The following is a 20,682-nucleotide window of genomic DNA, read 5'->3' as shown; positions in this document are numbered from 1 at the left end:
TATCAAACATTTGTGTCAATAGTATGCCTTTTTCTTAGTCTTTTGGGGGAGGGGCCAAGGAAGGGGGCACAAGGGCTTATCAATGCTGAGTACAAGAGCCGTGAGTAGAAAGGAGTAGGAGCTGGGATGGGGGAGCTGATGAGGACTGCTAGGAAAAGTTGCAGGATCATGAGGTGAGCAAATTTCCTGAAGAGATCCACAGTAAAGTGAGGTCAGCCTGACACTTTCCCACCACCTTCTCTATCTTGATTGGATTTGCAAACAGGCTGGGCCCTAGGCCTTCACTCTGTATGACTTCAAGAAGGCAGACAGAAGTGAAATCCAAGGGCATGCCAACAAACCCCAAGCCACACAGGAGGGAGCTTGGAATGGATGAGCTTCTTACATTTGAAATCAAGTGGAAAGGAGATGGGATCCTATAAAAAAACCCTTCAGGGTTTTGGTCAGTAGTACTCTCCCGTGATGTGCATGTAGGTTAGCACAGTCCATCCCACTCCTGGCTGTGTGTGGGGAATCTGGGGTTAGCAGGTCTGTGCTAGCACCAAGAAAGAAGCAGGGCCTGATGAAAAGTCCTTTAAGCACTGGGGCAGCTAGCATGTCATGGCAGAAAGATGATTCCTGCAGACCTCAAGTTTGGCGAGCAGTAGACATGATGGTGCAGGCATTTAGCTGAAGTTCAGAAGAATAAATGTGGCCTTCCTTGCAAGATGCAGAGAAAGATTATCCTGTTGGACCAGGACTTGGTATTATCCATAGCAATCCTTCTCAAACGTTAACATGACTAAGAATCACCGGGGCTCTCGTTGCAATGTGCAATACTGATCCGATAGCTCTGGGGGTAAGATCTGAGATCCTGCATGTCTAACAAGCTCCCCAATGGTGTTGGAACTGCCAAAGACATAGTGCTCTGACCAAAATGCCAAAATCTAGAAGACTGCCACGAAACGTTTTTGAGCCATAGATAGGTCAAAGCCAATAAGCACATTAGTTTCCCCTTGGGCCTGAGTGTGGTCAAGTATGGACTAAATAGTGATTTTGATAGGATTAGTGCTAGGGATAACAAATTACTCCTAGGTGCTTGCATTTCTTTAGCATTTGTTTCAATAGTGACCAATTTGTAACTATAATGTTTCCATGTATATGTTTAGCTCATTTAGAAAGATTAAATTCTTCAAAATTGTTGTTTGGAGCCAGGCACTGGTGGCTCACACCTGTAATTTTAGCTAATTGGGCGACTGAGATTGGGAGGATCACTGTTCCAGTCTAGCCTGGAGAAAAAAAATTTTTTGAGACCCCATCTCAAGAAAAATAAAGCTGAGTAGTGGCATATGCCTGTCATTCTAGCTACTGCAGGAAGCCTATAAAAGGAGAATCTCCATCTGGTCCAGCCTGTGCGAAAAGGTGAAACTATCTCCAAAATAACCAGAGTAAGAAAGGACTGGAGCAGTAGAGTGCTGACTCGCAAGTACATAAGCACTGAGCTCAAATTCCAGTACCACCAAAAAGAAAAAAGGAAAAAAAATTGTTTGGTATACAACAACCATTTAGTAAATATTTATACTTATGAGGTGAATAAATGAATGAATAAACAAACAAGTGAAAATCCATGTACATTCTGATGTTGCCATGCACTAATGGTTTAATTTCAGGTTGCAATGCCATAAATAAAATATAACCATTTCTAAATGATGGCAATCCAGGGAGCATTCCCTGGCAAGAAATGCAGCCTTGTTGATGCTGTCCATGTTTTAAAACACACAAACATATACATGAATATATGTTTCACATAAAAGAAAACCTCAAACGGGGAGGAGAGGGAAGGGGTGGGCGGGTGAGGGAGGGGGTGGGGGGAAGGGGAGAGAAATGACCCAAATAGTGTATGCACATATGAATAAAAGAAAAAAGAAAAGGAAAACCTCATGGGGCACTGGCAGTGGGGAGTGATGACACTAGTCTTTCAGAGGTGCCCAAACTCGAAATGTCCACAGGGCAAGATATTGGGGATGGAAATAAAGTATAACATGATAAGCGGTGGTTGTCAGAGAGATCCAGACCACATCTGCCCAGCTGGAATTCATTCTCAGACAGCTGGTTGTACTGATGCTCAGCACTGGATAGCTGTGAGGGTCAGCTTCCTTGTAAGAGTCTCTCATCTCCTCTTCCCACAGACAGCCGCAAAACATTATGCAATTTGCACTGGGACAAATGTTATTTCTGAGCCTCCACGTGATAGTGGCAAGTGAATGTAATTCACTCTTGCTAATACAGTAAAATGAGTATGAATTTTAAATTAGAGGTCCGTGGCCAAGGAATCAAAATTGAGTCTACCTGATTGGACTTCTCTTGGTCATTTATCTATGCTACTCATTGGTATCCTCCCCATGTTCCCACTGGGCAGCACTGTGTGTGTGTGTGTGTGTGTGTGTGTGTGTGGAATGTGTTTGAACTAAAGGACATTTGGAAAGTAGGGCCTGAACATGCTTCCCATAGCAACTTCCATTAATGATGTTAAAGTAAGATTCTCACCCTAATTTACAATTGCTCAGATTTATACTCCAATAAGAGGCACAGATACCGGATTCAATGACTAACATTTAAACAAAATAAAAATAGCAACAACAGCAGAGCAAGGAAGGAAGATAAACTGAAAAAAATTGCACTTTTGATTCAGGGAAAGAGCAGGTTGCTACAACAGACCCAAGTCACCGTTCAAGTTGACCAAATAAGCACACAAATAAAGAGGTGGTTGTCCTTCGTGAATGCTGGAAAAAGACCAGCAACCTTGCTTTCCAAGTCCAGGGCAATGAACAGGAAACAGGAAAGGAGACAAGATGCTTTGTAGTCCCTGTTCACAATCCTGGATCATTTGCTCTTTGCCACCCACAAGGCCTTCTAGAAACAGATGAGTCCTTACACAGTGCTGTCTTTGGTCACAGACCAACCAGTAAGACCCTCCCCAGGGGTTTTGAACTTGGGGCTCAGAGATGGAATCAGCTTCTCTTTGGTGTTATATGCAGAATGTAAGAGCTTCTCGTTTGTCACATTAAGGACCTAGTGGGCTGTGAGACAGGGATGAAGAGGGAGTGGGCAATCTCTCAGTCCCTGCTTTAATACTTGTACGGCTGTACTGTGGTTGGTTGGTTGATTGTTGGATGATTCTGTAGGCTAACAATGTCTTGATTTTTGCCAAAGTAAATTTGAGCTATGCTTTTCTTGCTTCTAATAAATGTAATTAAAGGCATAAAAGACAGGGTGCATGTCTGATTTTCTGGGTTTAATCCCCAGCACTATGGAAAAAAAAAAAAAGAGAGAGAGAGAGAGAATGCCCTTTTGAGAGATAATTATTCACTCAACAAGTACATATGGAGTCCTGCAAAGATCAGGCACTGTGCTGAATGGTAGCAAGGTTGTGCTTACCATGTAAGCATGTCCAGAACTTACTGTTATTTTAACCCTGCAGAGCAACAGATGAGAAAAATAGCTGAAACGAGTAGTGTGACTTTGGGAAATGACCATGGCACTGTCAAAGGGCATATGTGTGCTGACTTTTCTTAGTGCCTTACCACAAGGAGCTTGTTGGGCCCTCAGAACAACGCAGTGAGGTTCATTCCAGGTCGTGCCCATTTTACAGACAGGAGGAAAAGCTGCTGTCTAAGGCGATATTCCTGAATTGCTGGTTTAAGCTCATACCCAGGCAATCTGACTCCAGGGTGCAGGCTTTTAAGCAAGAATCTCTCAGCCTTGTTTTTCTCCTCTGTAAATAGGGAATAATCACAACCTGAATCTTAAGGCTTCATGAAGTTTAAATGAGGTGATATCAGTTAAGGATTTAAGAATAGCTCCTGCCACAAACTAGGCCCTTGGCCAATGAATCTATTTTACTTATCTAACTTTGACCCTGGGCCACCTTGAAGTCTCCTTGCAGCTCTCAGGCCCTGGGCGAGGCCCGCTCAGTCTCTATGTTCTATTGGGTTTTAGCTGAGCTTCTACCTGGTATCTAGCTCGGCCTTGGGGCAATGGCAGACTCCAGTCTTCTGTGGGGATCGGGGTCTTGGCCTCTGGAGCTGTGGGTGCTACAGATTTTACCCAATCCCAGAGGTCAACCAGGTTGTCAGTAAATAGAGATCAGGCTGGGCTCCTGACTGTGTGGGGACAAGGCTGCTCGTCATGTCCGGAGCATCAACCACATAGGAACAGAAGCAGTGCTGCCTTGATCCAAAACAGTACATGATTTGGGGAGAAAGAACTTTTTCAGCTTTTATCCTTCCCCTCCTCTCTCCATCACCAGAGGGAGACTCCAGGGCATTCCTCATCACCCAGCTTCATCCTGTCCTGATAGCCTCTCCCCACTACCAACCCCCAAACCTATGACGCCTATGCCCCCTGGAGCTCTAGATTTGCAATCAGAACCCATGTTCTATCCTCACTTTTATCTCCAAAGCATCCTTTTGCCTTCTTACTCTAAGGAAAACATGGCTCTGCCTGAGGACACTGGTTCCCTCCACCTTCTCAAGGAGAAGATGTTGTTGCCCCACCTCCACATTTCTGAGCCCTGGGGAGGGCTATGGCTGTTACTGCTTGCAAACTCTGCTCTTTCCTCTTCCCTAGCAGTCCTCAGTTTTGAAGGTCATGTCACACACCATGTAGCCCACTCGTCCTCCTTGTGACTTGAAGATTTCAGCTCTAGGATTATTGTCACTATATCCAACACTGATGCTGCCATCATTCTTGATGATAACTTAGTCTGCTTGATGGTCACTCCAATAGCTGTTCCTTGACCGTTATCCCTTCAGGGTGCCCTCAATCTCCCTCTTTTACCCACTCTTGTTGCTGTGCTGTCAACTCATAACTGCACACTGACGTAATTTAATTTTAAGTATTCCACTGCAGACACAGTCCACCTTTCTTGGGGGCTGAATGGTGTCCCTCCAAACACACGTCCTTGTTCTCATCCCCAGATGAGTGGAAGAATTCTTCCCTGGAGTTTTGATTGGAGAGCTGCCTGCAGACACCTTGACCTTGGATTTCTGGCCTCCAGAATAGTGAGAGATACATTTCTGTGGTTTTGAGTCAATGAATTTGTTGTGATTTGTTACAGCGGCACTCGAGGTAGCCCTTCCCCACTGCCATGACAGTCTTTCCCAGACTTGTCCACATGCCAGCAGTAGATGGGCCCTCCCATGCACTGAGCCCCTCACTGTCCCTTTGTCCTACCCTCTCCCCCGGCTGGAACCTTCGCTGCCCTAGTGATGAGATAGATGCTCCTTCAATCCAGTCCTGTAGCTACTTGGCCAAGAACAACAAAACAAAAACCCTTTCATATCTAGTAGCTACTGTTGGTTTGAATTAAGAAGAAAAATCAAATAGAAAGTAGAGTAATGATTAGGAGAAAGAGTTTGAAAAATTTCCCCAGAATGTAGTAGAAATATGTGAGAATTAAGGAGACAAAAGGAGTTCAGTGTTCATCTACAGAAACTATGTTTTATTTTAAGATAAATTATTGCTTTTATGATTAGGTTTTTGTTATTGTTCAGCATTGTGTTGCTCTAACAAAATACCCCAAGCTTTATAAAAAGAAAAGTTTTCTTTACCTCAGGGTTCTGGAAATTCTAGTCCAAGATCAGGAGGCCGCATTGCTTTGGGCCCCTGGTGATGGCAGTGCAGGTTGATGGGAGCACATGGCAGAGCAGAGCTCTTACATCTTAAGCCAGGAAACACAGAGAGAGGACAGGTCAGGATCCTACAATTCCTTTCAAGGTCACACTCCCAATGACCTAATGACCTCCCACTGAGTAACCCATCTAACAGTTCCCATTTATTTCCCTATAGTACTACCCTAAGGACCAAGAGTTTAACACATGGAACTTTGGGGTGCACTCATTGAAACCATAGCAGTTTTAAAACCTTCATATTCTTTCCTTGGCTTAATTTGCTGAGTTTTTGTGTAGCTTAATATCCTCTTCATCTCTGTGGATGATCACTTAAGTGCTCCGTACCTCCTGTGGGACCTGGTGGGCGAGAAGGCTCTCCTTGTGCCTTCCTACAGTTTCCAATGTGTGTATATCATACATGGAGACACATCATACATGGAGGCACTGGTGGCTCACACCTGTAATTCTAGCTACTTAGGAGGTTGAGATTGGAAGGCTCTCCCAGTCCAGGCAGGGAGTTCATCAAACCCCCATCTCAAACAACTGCTGGGTGCGATAGTGCTATGCCTGTCACCCCAAGCTACACAGGAGGATAAAATTGGAAGGATATTGTGGTTCCAGGCCAGCCCAAGCTAAAAAGTTTGTGCGATCCCATCTCAATAGAAAAAACCTGGGTGTGGTGGCGCACATTTGCCATCCCAGTGAAGGCAGGAAGCTTAAAATGAGAAGTTTGTGGTCCAGGCCAGACTGGGCAGAAAGTGAAAACCTATCTCCAAAATAACCAGAGCAAAAAAAGCTGAAGGTGTGGCTGAAGTGGTAGAGCACCTGCCTTGCAAATACAAAGTCCTGAGTTCAAAACCCAGTACCACCAAAATAACAAAAAAGCAAAAAATCCCTATGGACACATTTCTGTGAGTCTCTGCAAAAACCCATAGCTATAAAAATCAGCCAGGCACCAGTGGTTCATGCCTGTAATCCTAGCTACTCAGGAGGCAGAGATCAGGAGGATTGAGGTTTGAAGCCAGCCCTGGGCAAATACTTCAGAGACCCTATCGCAAAAAAAATTCATCACAAAAAAGGGCTAGTGGAGTGGTTCAAGGTGTATTCTTGAGTTCAAACCCCAGTACCACACACACATTCACACACACATACACACACATACAAATCAGAATCTGAAAGATGCTGAAAAACAATACAACCAGAAAGGGTGATTGTTTTTTAAAATTATAACAATCACTGAAGCATTTTATTATTCTTTTCACTCCTCTCCTTTACCCTTCTCCTCTATCTGATAAATATTTGGTTATGGAAATTTGCCTTCAAAGATTCCCTAGTTAAATTCATTTATAATAAGTAAGAGCATCTGTCTTTTGGGGGGTAAAAAATCTCCAAATACTATCTCAGAAGAAGCAAAAGTCACAAAGAATTTTTCATCACCTGGCCTTCCTGCTCTTTCTGAGCATTCCTGGGGCTGACGTAGTGAGTGTCTCATCTCAGTACTGGGATGGGCCATCAGCAGATGGGTGTGGTAGGTCACTGAGGAGAAGGGTGGAGAAGGTCAGGTCCAGGGAGGGAGCAACTGTGCTCACACGACCCATGCCAGTTTGGGAAGCTTTCTATGCATTGCTGACATCTCACAGCCATTCCAGCCTGATGGTCATTTTCTAGGGAGCCATCCTTGTGTGGTGACATGGGTTCTTTGCAGATTGTCCCCTGAGCATGGCTGGGACCCTCCACAGTCACAGTTAATACCACAGTGTTGGCACAGGTGGCCACAGTCCCCTCTACCGCTAGCAAGGAATTTTACAAATTTAACTAAGCCAATGAGATATCCTCCCATGGTTCTTCCTCAAAACAATTTTTATCAGGAACAGAAATATTTTATAAAAAAGAAGACAAAAATTAAAAATTTGTGAAAGTATCTTCGCTTTGGTAAGAAATAGATGATACTGTTTGTATCTTTCTACAATGTTGAAAATGGCCTGAAAGTTGACTTCCCCCAAAGAATGGAAATATTTGCATTAGAATTTGCTGTGAATTTAGTTCAAATACTCTGAGATTGTGGTGTAATCCCAGGGCTCTCAGACCTGGGGTGCCTAAGCCAGCCTGAGGCACAGTACCACCTTTACAAGTAGAGTAAACCTTATTCTATATGCCTGGAACCAGAGTGGTTCAGAGCTCAGATTTTGAAATATTTGTATTGGCTCTACTGGCTGACCATCCAGATTTGAGATTTTCAGGTTGGGGAGATCAAGCTGTAATACAGAGCCCCAGCTCCACTGTACCCTTAAATTGGAATCAGACTCGCATTGATCTGTGCCACCACCACAGTTCTGGAGGGAGGGGAGAGGGAGACTGGCACCACACCATTGCAGGGTGAGAGGAAAAGATGAGAACTTCCATTTTATATGATGCATTTTATTTTTAACATAGTATTTGTTATATCATTCAAAATATATTTTTAACATAGATAATATCCATTTGTTTGAAATACTATCTGTACGTTTAAAATATACATTAAATATACACTGATCTATATCATTTGTAAATAGATAGGCATTCATATTTTGGGGTTCAGGCTCCAAACACTTAAGACAGAGTGCAGATCTGATATTTTGAAGGCCAGGGCCTTTTCCTCCATTTGTCACTCAGAACATTACATGCTCTGGTGGCTCCCTGTTCCTTCAGGAAGTCACACCTTGTCTAGCCATCTCAGGTCCCATCCTTTTCACTCTCCTGGCCCCAAACACCCATTCTGACTCTTTCCCAGGCCTTTACCCACATTGCTCCTTCTCCTAGGAGTTTCTCTTCTTTCCACCTTTACTGACTTTGTTAACTGCTAGTCACCATATAGGCCTGAGCCATTACCTTGACCTCAATGCCTGGGCTTGGTGTCCTAACCCTATACTCCAGCGGTCACCAGTACACTAGGAAGCATCCATAATGCACAGGAACTGTCTGCTTATCCAACTATACTGTAATTTCTTTCAGGGCAGGCTTATCTGAGTTACCACTTTAATTCTTGTTCCTAGCATACAATTGCCACTTAAATACAAGTAGAAACTAGTCCAGTGTTATTTTCTAAACAACAAAAGTGCCCCCCTTGCATACTAAGCCCACCACCCCACCTTTTTCAGTCCCAGAAGAAGAATGAGGTCTTTATATTTTCCTTATTTCCAAATACTCAGACCCAGGAGATTCATCTGTACAATCAACATATAATGGGGAACGTGTGAGTAGATCTCTCATCTTGACTACTAAATCAAAGGATGCTTTGGCCATTGAGGGAGAGATAAAAAAAGAAAAGAAAAGGAAAGGAGCAAGGAAGAAACCACTTTAATGTACTTGGTTGCTCTCCAACCTCAGACACTAAGTGTTCTTTGTTATTACTTTATAAAGCTGTATTATACATTATTCATCACACAGCCTTTAATAGAAAAGGTCATTTAAAAAGATGGACAGAAGGAACACTGCTCTGCCAATGACAACCTATAAGAACATAAAATAGACAGCCTTGGTGTCACCCAGGGTGGAGACCTATTACCCTCATCCAAGGCATTATTGTGAATTTCAAGTTTGGATGGGAGACTGGAGTGTAAGTTACCAAGTAATACAAATGAACCATCATGCACTTAACCTAATTCCAGAATATCATTCCTTCCAAATTTCTTGTTGTTAGAAATAAAAATCTAGATAGGTAAAAAAATTCCCCTGAATAATCTAACACACGCTTAAGACTAGCCTGTGATTTGAGGTCAACCTATCCCAGAACTGTAGTCTTGTATTCCAACTCTGTCAATGCCTGAGGGAGCAGAGGTTCTGGGAGCCCTATCACTAAGTGACATGTTTGGGAACAAAGCACTGACCCTGACTGCCCATCCATCTTCTCAAGATCATGTTCCACATTCCTGTTGAACTGAATCATTGGTGTGACCCCTAGTCTAGTGCCCCCTCCAGTCATTATCAACTCAACTCTTATCCAACTACTATTCCTATTCAGAACCAAAACTCCACTCAGACCTCCTCTTGATACCCTTCCACATGCTCCCTGAATTCAGAGAACCCCACTATGTCCCCATTCATATGGCTGAAGTTGCCCCTCAACTCCCAGGTTTCTCTGAAACTAGACTACCCGTGGACTTTTCAAACACCATGTCCTCTACTGACCAATCCACTTCCCCCTTTATAGCCACTCTGTTGAAGAGTGAGAGGGAGAGGTGATTTCTCTCTTGATTTGGTGGCTGCCAGACCATTGCTTACTACACTGGTCTGGTTTTGTAGCAGCAGAAACATGTAAGTTTCCACTTCTGACTCAGTGGAACCTCCTAAAAACCATTCCTTCTTAGAGAAGAGTATAGACACCAAGAATGGAAGTAAAGTCATTTATGCAGGTCATTTATACATGATAAGGAGGGGTGCCATTCCCACCTCCATCCCTCTGGTTCCCAGACCTTTTCTGGGTCTGGGAGAAATAGCAGCATAGACGTAGAATGACCAAATTCTTTAGTGTGCCTGTGGTGCCAAGAAACTCTGGATAGCATCTCTTCAACTCTGGCACTTTTCTATCCTCCAACTGCTCACATTCAAGCTCCCAGCTCCCATCTTCCACTGGAACCCAAATGAGTTCTGTTCTCAGCATTTACCATTTTTCAATAAACAGCCTGAAACCTGGGACTCACCCAGAGCATCACATTCTCCTATTCCCCTTGTTATGCCAGTAACAACCAGGTCAGACCTCCAACTACCCACAAATCCTGGTCTTGCCTTCACTGCCACCTGGCCCAAGCCATTGCTACTTTTGTCAGTATCACTGCACGGCCCCTCTAGGGTCCTCCATCTCCATCCTGTCATTGTTGTAACTTATTATTCATATTTGATTTATATGCCCCATGCAGCTAAAGAAACCATTTTGGAAAGACAAATTGAGTTATGTTACTTTAATGCTTAAAAGCTCTCAGAAGGCTCCCTATTGTATTTTTAATAAAATGCAAATTCCTGTGAGAACCTGTGGGCTCTGAGCCTTGGCTCTCTCTCCAACCTCATCTCTGATACTGTCTCCGCTGCCCAAAGACCCCATCTGCACTGACCTTTTTTTCAGCTCCGAAATCAAAGGAAACAAATTCTCCCTAACCTCACGGCCTCACCATAAATTGCTTCCTTTTCCTGGAAGTCTCTGCCTGCTTGGGGCTATACCCACCTACCATAATCTCTTCAGGTCTTACTCAGCTTCCAGCTGCACAGAGAACTCGGTGTACACAACTGTTCTCTTTTATTCTACCCCGGCCTTTTCCTGTAGAGGAATCAACACCATTTCAAATTACATGTGTTCTTGGATTACTTGTTAATTGTCTATTTTTTTTTTTTGTGGTACTGGGGCTTGAACTCAGGGCCTATACCTTGAGTCACTCCACCAGCCCTTTTTTGTGATGGATTTTTTTGAGATAGGGTCTTGCAAACTATTTGCCTGGGCTGGCTTCAAACCATGATCTTCCTGATCTCTGCCTCCTAAGTAGCTAGGATTATAGGCATGAGCCACCGGTGCCTGGCTTATCTCTGCATTTAATGAAACCTTCATTAACCTTATTTGTTTTGCTTTATATGTTTAAATGACCTATCCAGAACTCAGCACACAATAAAGATTTCATAAATACTAATTAGAAGTATACTGTGCATTCAAAATGTTGAAATTTTTCCAGAAACTCATTCCATTGGATGTCTACATGTGCGTGATAGTGCCAGCTACCTACACATGCTGAAGAGTCAGGGAAGGGGTCTATGATAGTCCTTGCCCTGGAATAGTTTATTGCCTCATAGAGAAGTACTGGCAAATGGCATAAGAAGTCTCATGAAAGGGAAAGATCAGAGACTGGGGCATAGCTCAAGTGGTAGAGTGCTTGCCTAGTAAGCTCAAGGTCCTGAGTTCAAATCTCAGTACTGTCAAAAAAAGAGGGGAGGGGAGATCAGACTTCTACAGAGCCCAGTTTGGAAAACTTTCCAAATACAGTGATGTTCAAGTGCCTGCTCTCAGGAAAGACATGATTTGTAGGACCCAGTGCAAACTGTCAGAATCTTTATTCAAAAATTATTAAGAATTACAAGATGACTGCAGAAGAACATTAAAGCAAGTGTAAGGCTTTCTGCACAGCATCCTGTATGACAGCATGGGTCACAAGTCCTTGAGGCTGGCATTGGCACTGCTTCTGGATCTCAAAGACATGGTATGGTAAGAGAGTGTGGATATACAGGTGATAGGCAGCCACACAACCTATGATTTTAGAGTAAAAATAACCCATCTGCTGTTTGAGAGAAGTATTTGATTATCCTTTCATTTGGAGTACATTTCTGAATCTCAGAAAGGTGAAATTCCCAGTGTCTCAGAAAAAGAAATCCGTAATACTAGGATATTAGAGTCATGCTTCTACCAGGAAAATATTTCTCAGAGAAAAAAACAACAGGGACCCTTTTCTCCCTGCTTCCTGGGTGAGCATACCGGAGAAGGTGGAGGAGAAATGGAACACAGCCCGTGTGCTGTGAGGCAGCCTGGACATCTTCTGCTGGGGCCATACAGGTGACAAGCACCTGGACATGCTGCATGGTTGCTGCCTGAAGGAATCCCCTGGTCTCCTTAGGATTGGTGGGATTTGCTTCCAACAACATTGTCAGCAGCATTTGCCTGGGCTCACTTCCCCTTCTCCCTTGGTTGTATTGATCCCCTCTGACCATCACCAAGAAATCACGAGATTGGAGGCAGAGGCTTTCTGGAGTCCTTTGTAGTGAATCTCAGGCATCTGCAGGTTGGTGGCAGACACCTCAGTGGTAGACACCTCTAAGTCCCCTAGAGCCAGGTGTGGGTGGCTCACGCCTATAATCCTAGCTTCTCAGGAGGCAGAGATGAGGAGGATAACTGTTCAAAGCCAGCCTGGGCAAAAAAAAGGATGTAAGACCCTATCTTGAAAAACCTTTCACAAAAATAGGGCTGGTGGAGTGTGGCTCAAGGTGAAGACCCTGAGTTCAAGCCCCAATACCACCAAAAAAAAAAAAAAAAGTCCCCCAGCACTTCTAATCACAGAAACAGACACTCATGGCTCATATTTCTACCTATATCTTGTGCTTGGTTCTGAGAGTGTGTGCCTTGCAAAACTCAAATTGAAACTTAATCCCCAAAGTCACGTTAATTCTACTTGGAGGCAATGCTCTTGGGAGGCTAATTACCTCTTGAGATTAGATGAAGCCATGAGGGTGAGATCTGCCCTCCGCCATGACTGTGTTAGTGGCATTAGAAGAAAAGAAAGAGAGACCCAAGATAGCAAGCTTGATTTGTCTTGCCATATGCAATGTCACAGTCCAGCAGAATGTCCTCTCAAGGTGCTGAGTAGACACTGGCCCTATGCTCTTGGATTTCCCAACCTCCACAACTATGAGCTATGAAAATCTCCATTTCTTAAAATTCCCCAGTCTATAGTATGCAGTTACAACCATAGAGAAATGAATAATACACCCTTCTAACAAAGAACACCAGTCAATCTCAGAACACTTGCCAGGAAGTCATAGGCTCACCCAGGTCAGCTAAATCTGACCAATCAGTCAGATAAAACAAGTAAGTGCACATTGCTAGAAAGGAGGCACTGGAGCCTCACTCCAGGCTGCTGAACAATTCAGGCCACCTCTTCCTCTTTGGGAACAAAGTAAAACTCTCTTGAAGGAAAAGGAGCTGCCAGCCCTGCTGCTGTGACTGAGCAGATGCACGTCTTTGTCTGGGGCCTGCAGAATGCTTTGGGGTGTTAAGGAGGAGGAGGGCACCTGTGGCTTTGGTTTTATTTAGTGGAGACACAGGGATTCATGTTTCAAGCATGTGTGGGTATGTCTCTAAGGCTACTGTCACACCCAAAAGTGAGTGCCAGGAAGGAAACTTCACATTTTCCATGCCCTGGAGCTTCTTTGCCTTCAGATCACCTTCAACTTGCTCCTTGGGTGCTTACCAAAGGAAGCCAGCACCTATCATGGCTGTGGGTTCACAAGCAGACCTGAGATGATATTCAGCTCCCAGATGAGTGAACGAATGAATCAATGAATGAATGAACGAGTGAATTCACTGCTCCTGGGCTTGGCACACCCTCAGACGGAAATGGATAAAGGTCTAGTCTTTCAAATGCAAGTTAGACTGCTCTAGAGCAATACCACGCTGACTATGAAAAAGCTCAACTTTCTACAAGTGCTAACTAGATTGCTCACATTTTTGCATACCAATAGACTTAGGCAGCCTGTTATACAGTGCATACATTTAAAAAGAAGAATGCTTTAATTAACATATTTATCTATTTTATTATTAATGATATAATGTGTAAAATGGCCTGGGGTTCACTAAGATGAAAGCAACCAATATAAATGTGAGATATTATTATGCTTCTTATAATTATAGCCTTTGTATACAACAGTTCATTATAAGCTCCAATCATACAAAATACCCTGTCATGTGGCTCAGCTAACAAAAGGCAGTTGTTGAAAGGGTTCAACCAGGCCGCAGGATCCCATTTTATAAGGGTTTCAGTTGGCTCCCTGTTTACAGGAACATTTTGATGTGAGTCAGGTGTCTGAAATTCCATTGGTTGAGCCTTGAATGTAGGTTAACAATTTCTAACAAGTTCAAAGAATAAAAGCCAGCTCTTCCTAAACTTCCCAGGATATATTTATTGTGTCTCCTGAGGCAGTGTTGTAACAACAGCATGAGAAAGTTCTTCATCTTTCTTACAAGGAGCCTGAGTTATCTCAAAGTTGGGGAGCAGGATTGGATGATGGGGGGAGGGATTGGCCCTTTTTATTTCTCATGGTTCTGTGAACTCAGTATTAAAGTGCATTTTCAATGAGGTTAGTGTGTCCCCCAAGGAAAAAAAAATTCGAAGTATGTTAGTCAGCTTTCTGTAACTATAGTAAACATTCTGGACAATCAAGTTATATAGAGAAAAGGTTTATTTTGACTCAGAGTTTTGATTGGTGGACCCATTTTGTGTTGGCCTGTAACAAGGCAGCACATCATGTGTGCAACAGAGCAAAACCCCTATTCCCATGGCCAGGAATCAAAAGAGAAGAAGATGAAAAAGCTGGGGTCCCATAATCCCCTTCAAGGGCATGCCCCCAATGGCCTAAAGACCTATCAATTGGCCCCACCTCCTAAAGGTTTTACCACCTGCCAACAGTATGGGGCTGAGGGCTAAGCCTGTGTCATGTGGATCTTTCTCATAAGATCCAAATGATAGCAGAGGGGGGGGGGGAAAAACCAACATTTCCTACTCTTTTTTATGTACAAAGTATAGGCACACATATAATAATAGTATAGCTCTTAATTCTGTGTCTGTAGTATTAAAATTTCCTGGAGGAAGATGAGGAAAACAATGTCTGAAAAGCTTTCTAGGGGAGTGATAATGAAAGTAATAGAATCACTGTCCTTGTTCTCTAAGAAGCAGTTTAATAGCTTGTCATTAAACATGGAGTTTCTCCTTTCTGTGGGAGAGAAGCTTCAGGGTGATATGAAACCCTAGGAAGAGATAAATCCTCCTAGGAAACCTTTGTCCTGCCATCAAGTGGAAATCCAGTATTTCACTGGTATAGATTTTCTCTTGTGGCCTGAGTTTCTAATCTCCATCAAAGTGCAAATATGTCTGGGTGAAATAATACCAACATTTATTATTTCCCTTTCTAACATAAAATTTTAACAGAGGTAGGAGAGAAAATAGGGTACTGAATACCTGAGGGAGGGAAGGAGGCAGAGTTGAGGGAAGGTACAAGTAGGAAAAGTGAAAATTTTGAGTGGGCTGGTTACTGAGCTCAGTCTATAAACCCGATGATAAGAAACATGTTTATTTTCTAGAACTCTAGTTTTTTGAAGCTTTCTTTTTTCTAAGATGTTATTTTTAAAATATCACAGTCTATTCAGGATTCCCTCCATTTCCTGGGTGTGAGTTCCATGGAAATTGTGCAGTGCTAAGGTGTGGGTATGATGTGTTCTGTAGCAGGTCATCTGTCGTAGGTACACACAGGTCAATGCTGAGTCACAGGTCCTTCAGTTTTACTCTGCCTGCACGTTGGGAGCTCCATCTGAATAGGTACACCACATTCTTTTGATCTTGCCACCTCTCTAGCCTTGGCCACAGTTTCCCCTACCTTCCCGGGTCACCCCAGACCTATCTGGGACTTTCATCTCCATCCCCATCCCATCTGCTCAGTTTGACAAGGGCAGAACTCAATGTTACAGAAGCACCAATACCTGAATTCTCTCCCTTTTGCCCCTGCCTATAGCCTGTAGTTTCTTGGCTGTGTTGCCACAGTGACAGTATTATTCCAAGTTCATTGCTCACCCACCTTTGGCCTTCCTGCCTCCTTACAGGCCTTGACTGTTGTAGTTCAAAAGCCCCGAACTGATTCCCAGTTTCTCTGCCCTGTGTTGGTAAGATAGGAATAGGCCAAGGGACAGAAGGAAACGCTAAAATAGCAAAAATCAATACATAGTTCAAAAAACTTAACCAGATTAGAAAATAAAGTCATCATTTACTATTATTACTGTTGTTGTTTTACAATTTGGAGATTGACTCACTACTCAGCATTGGTTTCCATTCTAGACCATATTCAGAAAAATTTTATTATACAAGTATATCCTTTGGAATACAAACCCAGTGAGGGCTGTTTTTCCTGTGTTCACATGCACTATTGAAAAGGTCATACATGTCAACATGATATTAGTAAACTTGCAAGTTTTGCTCCTGAGGTGAGACTTGGCATCAACAAATCATACACATGACTACACATAACGATTTTAGTATCTATGATTATTTAGGTGCAAAATAAACACTTGAATTATGTCAATTGTAATATAACCAAGCTTACTTTAGATGTTGCTTTGAAGTCAAAATAGACTGAGAATTGCACAAACTCTTTCTTGTGGTCCAAATGTAAAAGGATGTTGGTCAATCTGCTACAAAAGAAGCTGCTGATGCTGTTTGTGTGAAGTGACTAGAAATGGGAGTTTGTAAATGCAGTAACCACAAAGCCAAAGTTTGCAAGTTTGCAGAGCATAAGTTAAGCTATTTTGGTCTTACTGTAAATGTAGGAGTGTTTGCCAAAATTACAACAAATCTAGTTAAGAGATTGAATTGGTTGTTGTTTCATGAATCAGGGAAGCCCTTAGAGCCAGAATAGTTTAGAGAACCCACAGCCTGCAATGCGATCTGGCAGTTATTTATGGACACAAAACGGAAATGAGATACAGAAAATGGAAGTGAGGTACAGAAAGAACGGAAGCAAGATACACAGACAGATTCATTGGTTAAAACTCAGAGTTTGCCTCATTTAAACCTGGTTTAAACCAATGGGGACCTGTGATTGGCCAGAGCTCAGCTGCTGTGATTGGGTGAGACTTTGTTCTTTGTTACAAGACTGTGCTCCTTAGGCTTTTAGTTACTTTGTGTACTAAGTTAGGTTTGCTGTTCTCATTACAGGAGTTCAGAGATATCCTCAGGCCAAACTTAGTTTGATTTAACCTTAGGTATATTATAATCATGGGTAACTATGACTTTCAAATAGGATGCTCTCAAATAACTTAACAAAGTTTCTTCCCCCTTGGAAAATCTCACTTAAGATATGAAAAAAAAAATGGCCTTATTCTTGTGATTTCTAGAATCTGGTAGTCTGTATTTCCAATCCATGTGTATGGGCCCCTCAGGAGTAGCTCAAGGCATCTTCCCACATGTCACCATAGTCCTTCCTTTGCAGACTTTGATGGGAATAGGTGATATCAATAGATGGTAAGGGAGATGAATGTTGTATCTAAAAGGTGAAAATTTAGGTACAGAGAGGTTGCATTTCTCATCCATGATCACCTCATTATTAGATGAAAACTATTTTTGATCAGTTTTCTTTTACTCTCATCATGAATCCCCCATATCATCTTAGAAAGTATGTGGCTACCAAACAGAAAATAGCAAAACAAAACCAAAAATGCCCAAATGACTACAACAGAAAAACCACAAAGGAACAAGCCTATTTACTTGACAACTGAGTAGGTTTCAAAGTTTGGTTTTCAAAATATTTTGTCAAACTCACTGTTCCTCGCAATAAAATGCAAGACAATGCTGTGCCTGGAAACCCTGCCAAGAACAAGTGTGTTATCCCAAGTTAGAAACAAAGCCGAGACCCCCAGAATCCGCACCAAGTCTTAACAAGCATCCACGCCATGACCCCAGCCAGAGCCTTGGAGGCCAAACAAAGGGGGATGCAGTAATGAAAAGCTCGTTTCCATGTGACAAACCTGCCCTGGGAACTCAGATAAGGTCCTGGCTTCATTAATACTACAAATCCGTTTTCCTGAAAGTCCTGGCAGTGATTCAAAGGCAGCTCGAGAAGCAGACAGGAGGCCCATTTCTGGCCTAAGTCTGTGATAAGAGAGGTTCTTTCTCCCAGCAGTATTAATAAGCATCTTCCTTCTGAGCTGTGACTGAGATTTCCCACAGAATCTCTTATAAGTACAATAACTCCTAGAAGTTAGAGGCTCGCTCCAGGACCATGCCATCAGTGGTCAGCGCCATACCCAACATTTAACAAGCACTTTTTGTATACTCAGTATTATTCCAGGCATTTTACACAGAATCCCTCTATTACTTTCAACAACCCTAGGAGAGGTGTGACCAACGACTGAACCCATTTTATTGATGCCCAGAGAGGTACTTACCTCAAGTCCAAGGTTCTACAGTCAATCATAACCAGATCTGACTCCAGAAACTGAGCTCTTAATCACTACCACATGTTGCAATAATTATGAAAACAAATATTTTACCTGTACTCGCATTTAGAAAATATCATAAGTAGTTAGGAAAGCAAAGTTCCTGGTAGACTAGTTAGGAATCACTACTCCCTTCCAAATGCTAACCTGGATGTGACTACTAATACATAAGAAACAAAAAGTCAACTTGTGGACATGTTTTTAGAACCTCTTTAAGTACTTTTGTGTCATTACTGAATAATTAATGTCAAAATTTGAGGGAGGAGGAGAAAATAAAAGAGTTGTTGAACTTTTGTTTGGAAAACACAATAATCTATTTCCAAAGGGTTAAAACCCAGGACTCTCCCACAACTATAAAATAAACATGTGCCAAAGCTATTATTCAACTCATTTACTAATGAGTGAGCTAGAAAGATGGTTCAACACGTCCAAAGGGCATTTGGACAGCTACCAGAGCCATTTAATAAATTCTTGGGTTAGATGTAAAGCTGGTTAATGTCCAACTGAACTTAAACTGTAAACTTTGGGGTTATCTGTTCTACTTGAGAGAAATTATTTGCATTTCTATTAAACAAAAGTTCACAAGTTGATCTCTCTCCCTGCAAAGACATAAAATAGAGCAGTAAATGAAAAGTGAAGTCTAATCCTAACGCTTCACTGAAAAACAAACAAAATAAAAATCCACCCACTGTTTTCTCTTGTCTATTTTCAAGTTCAGATCGTTTTGCTGACAATTCTCACTAAAATGGAGAGATACAACCTTGTGTCTAGCCTGCTCAAAATTGAGGAGTTCTACAGTATGCACATGTACACACAGACACAAATCAATTTAAAAAAATTAAATCCCCAAAGCAAGTGTGCTTTCAAATTTTTAATAAAATAAATTCTGTTCCTAATGATCCAAAAGAGAGAGGGGAGAGGAGGGCAGAAGAGGAGAGGGAAGAGACAGAGTAATTGGGACATGAGGTAAGGAATACAAAAAAGTAAAGAGAAAGAAAAATCTCAGTCCTCCATTTTTGCTTTAGCATAAACTATAAAGAAGAGCAGGACTCATTTTATAAGCAAATGATCCAACTTAAAAATGAGCAGGTTGAGTTCTAAGAAGTCCCCATGCTTCCCCCAGCACTCCTCCATGTCTCTCCGCTCCCCTCAGATCCCATTCTCCCCCTGATCAAGCAAGTGTTTGCTTTTGCTCATGTGAGGAACTCAAAGTTAAATAGCTGTATTTATCCAGAATGATATAATCTGTAACAATGCAAACCTCTGTTTTCTGTGACCTAGTTCTCACTTTTGTTTGTATTGCACATTAGGAAGAAATTCGAGGCTGGTCAGTAGAGGCTTAATATTTGCTGATTCTAAGGGCTTAGCTAAACAGACAGCTCTTCATCCTTGTGCTAAACTTCCCTGAACGCTCTAGGACATCTTTGACGCTGGACTTTTAAGATGCCATGTGCCTATTCCTGTATAATAACTATGGCTTGTCTTCATTGACCTACTTTTTGTTCAAATTGATAGGCAAATAACAACAGTGTTCCTTTTTCTCTTTCAAGTGAAGAAATGTCAACCCTTCACTACTAATAAAATAAGACAAAAACATCCTAATGTAGAAAGTGACAACTGGATTAAACTCCCATGTGACTAAGACTAAATAGTTTTTTAGCCTATTCTAGAAAAACTGGGCATCCATCATCTTCATTAGATGTGACAAGCATAGCTCTCTCCCTGAATTCTATGAAGTTTGGAAGTTGAAAAGAATGATCAAAGCTGGGCGGTGGCTCATGCCTGTAATCCTAGCTACTCAGGAGGCAGAGATCAGAAGGATTGAGGTTCAAAGCCAGCCCAGGGAAATAGTTCAGGAGGCCCTATCTTGGAAAACCCTTCAGAAAAATGGGCACCAGTGCCTCTGCCAGGAGTCACTCAAGTGGTAGAGTGCCTGCCTTACAAATGTGAGGCCTTGGTTCAAACTCTAGTATCACCAAAAAAAAAAAAAAAAAAAGAAATATATATAAAATTCATTTGCCTTTGTGTTTTGGCAACAGGAAAATATGAGTTTATAGTGTTCCTCTGTAAGACTTTAGGGTATTTTTCCTTTTTTTTGATAATACTAGGGATTGAATTTAGGACCTCGTGCTTGCTAGGTTTTGCTAAGCAAGCCCTCTATGGCTTGACACACACCATTGCTCCTTTTGCTCTTAGTTTCTTTTTCAGATAAGGTCTCATGCTAACTTTGATAGAGCCGGCCTCAGACATTTTACCTCCTAT

Source organism: Castor canadensis, chromosome 14, assembly GCF_047511655.1.
Source record: "Castor canadensis chromosome 14, mCasCan1.hap1v2, whole genome shotgun sequence".
NCBI classification, from domain to species: domain Eukaryota; kingdom Metazoa; phylum Chordata; class Mammalia; order Rodentia; family Castoridae; genus Castor; species Castor canadensis.
This window is presented reverse-complemented; position numbering follows the sequence as displayed.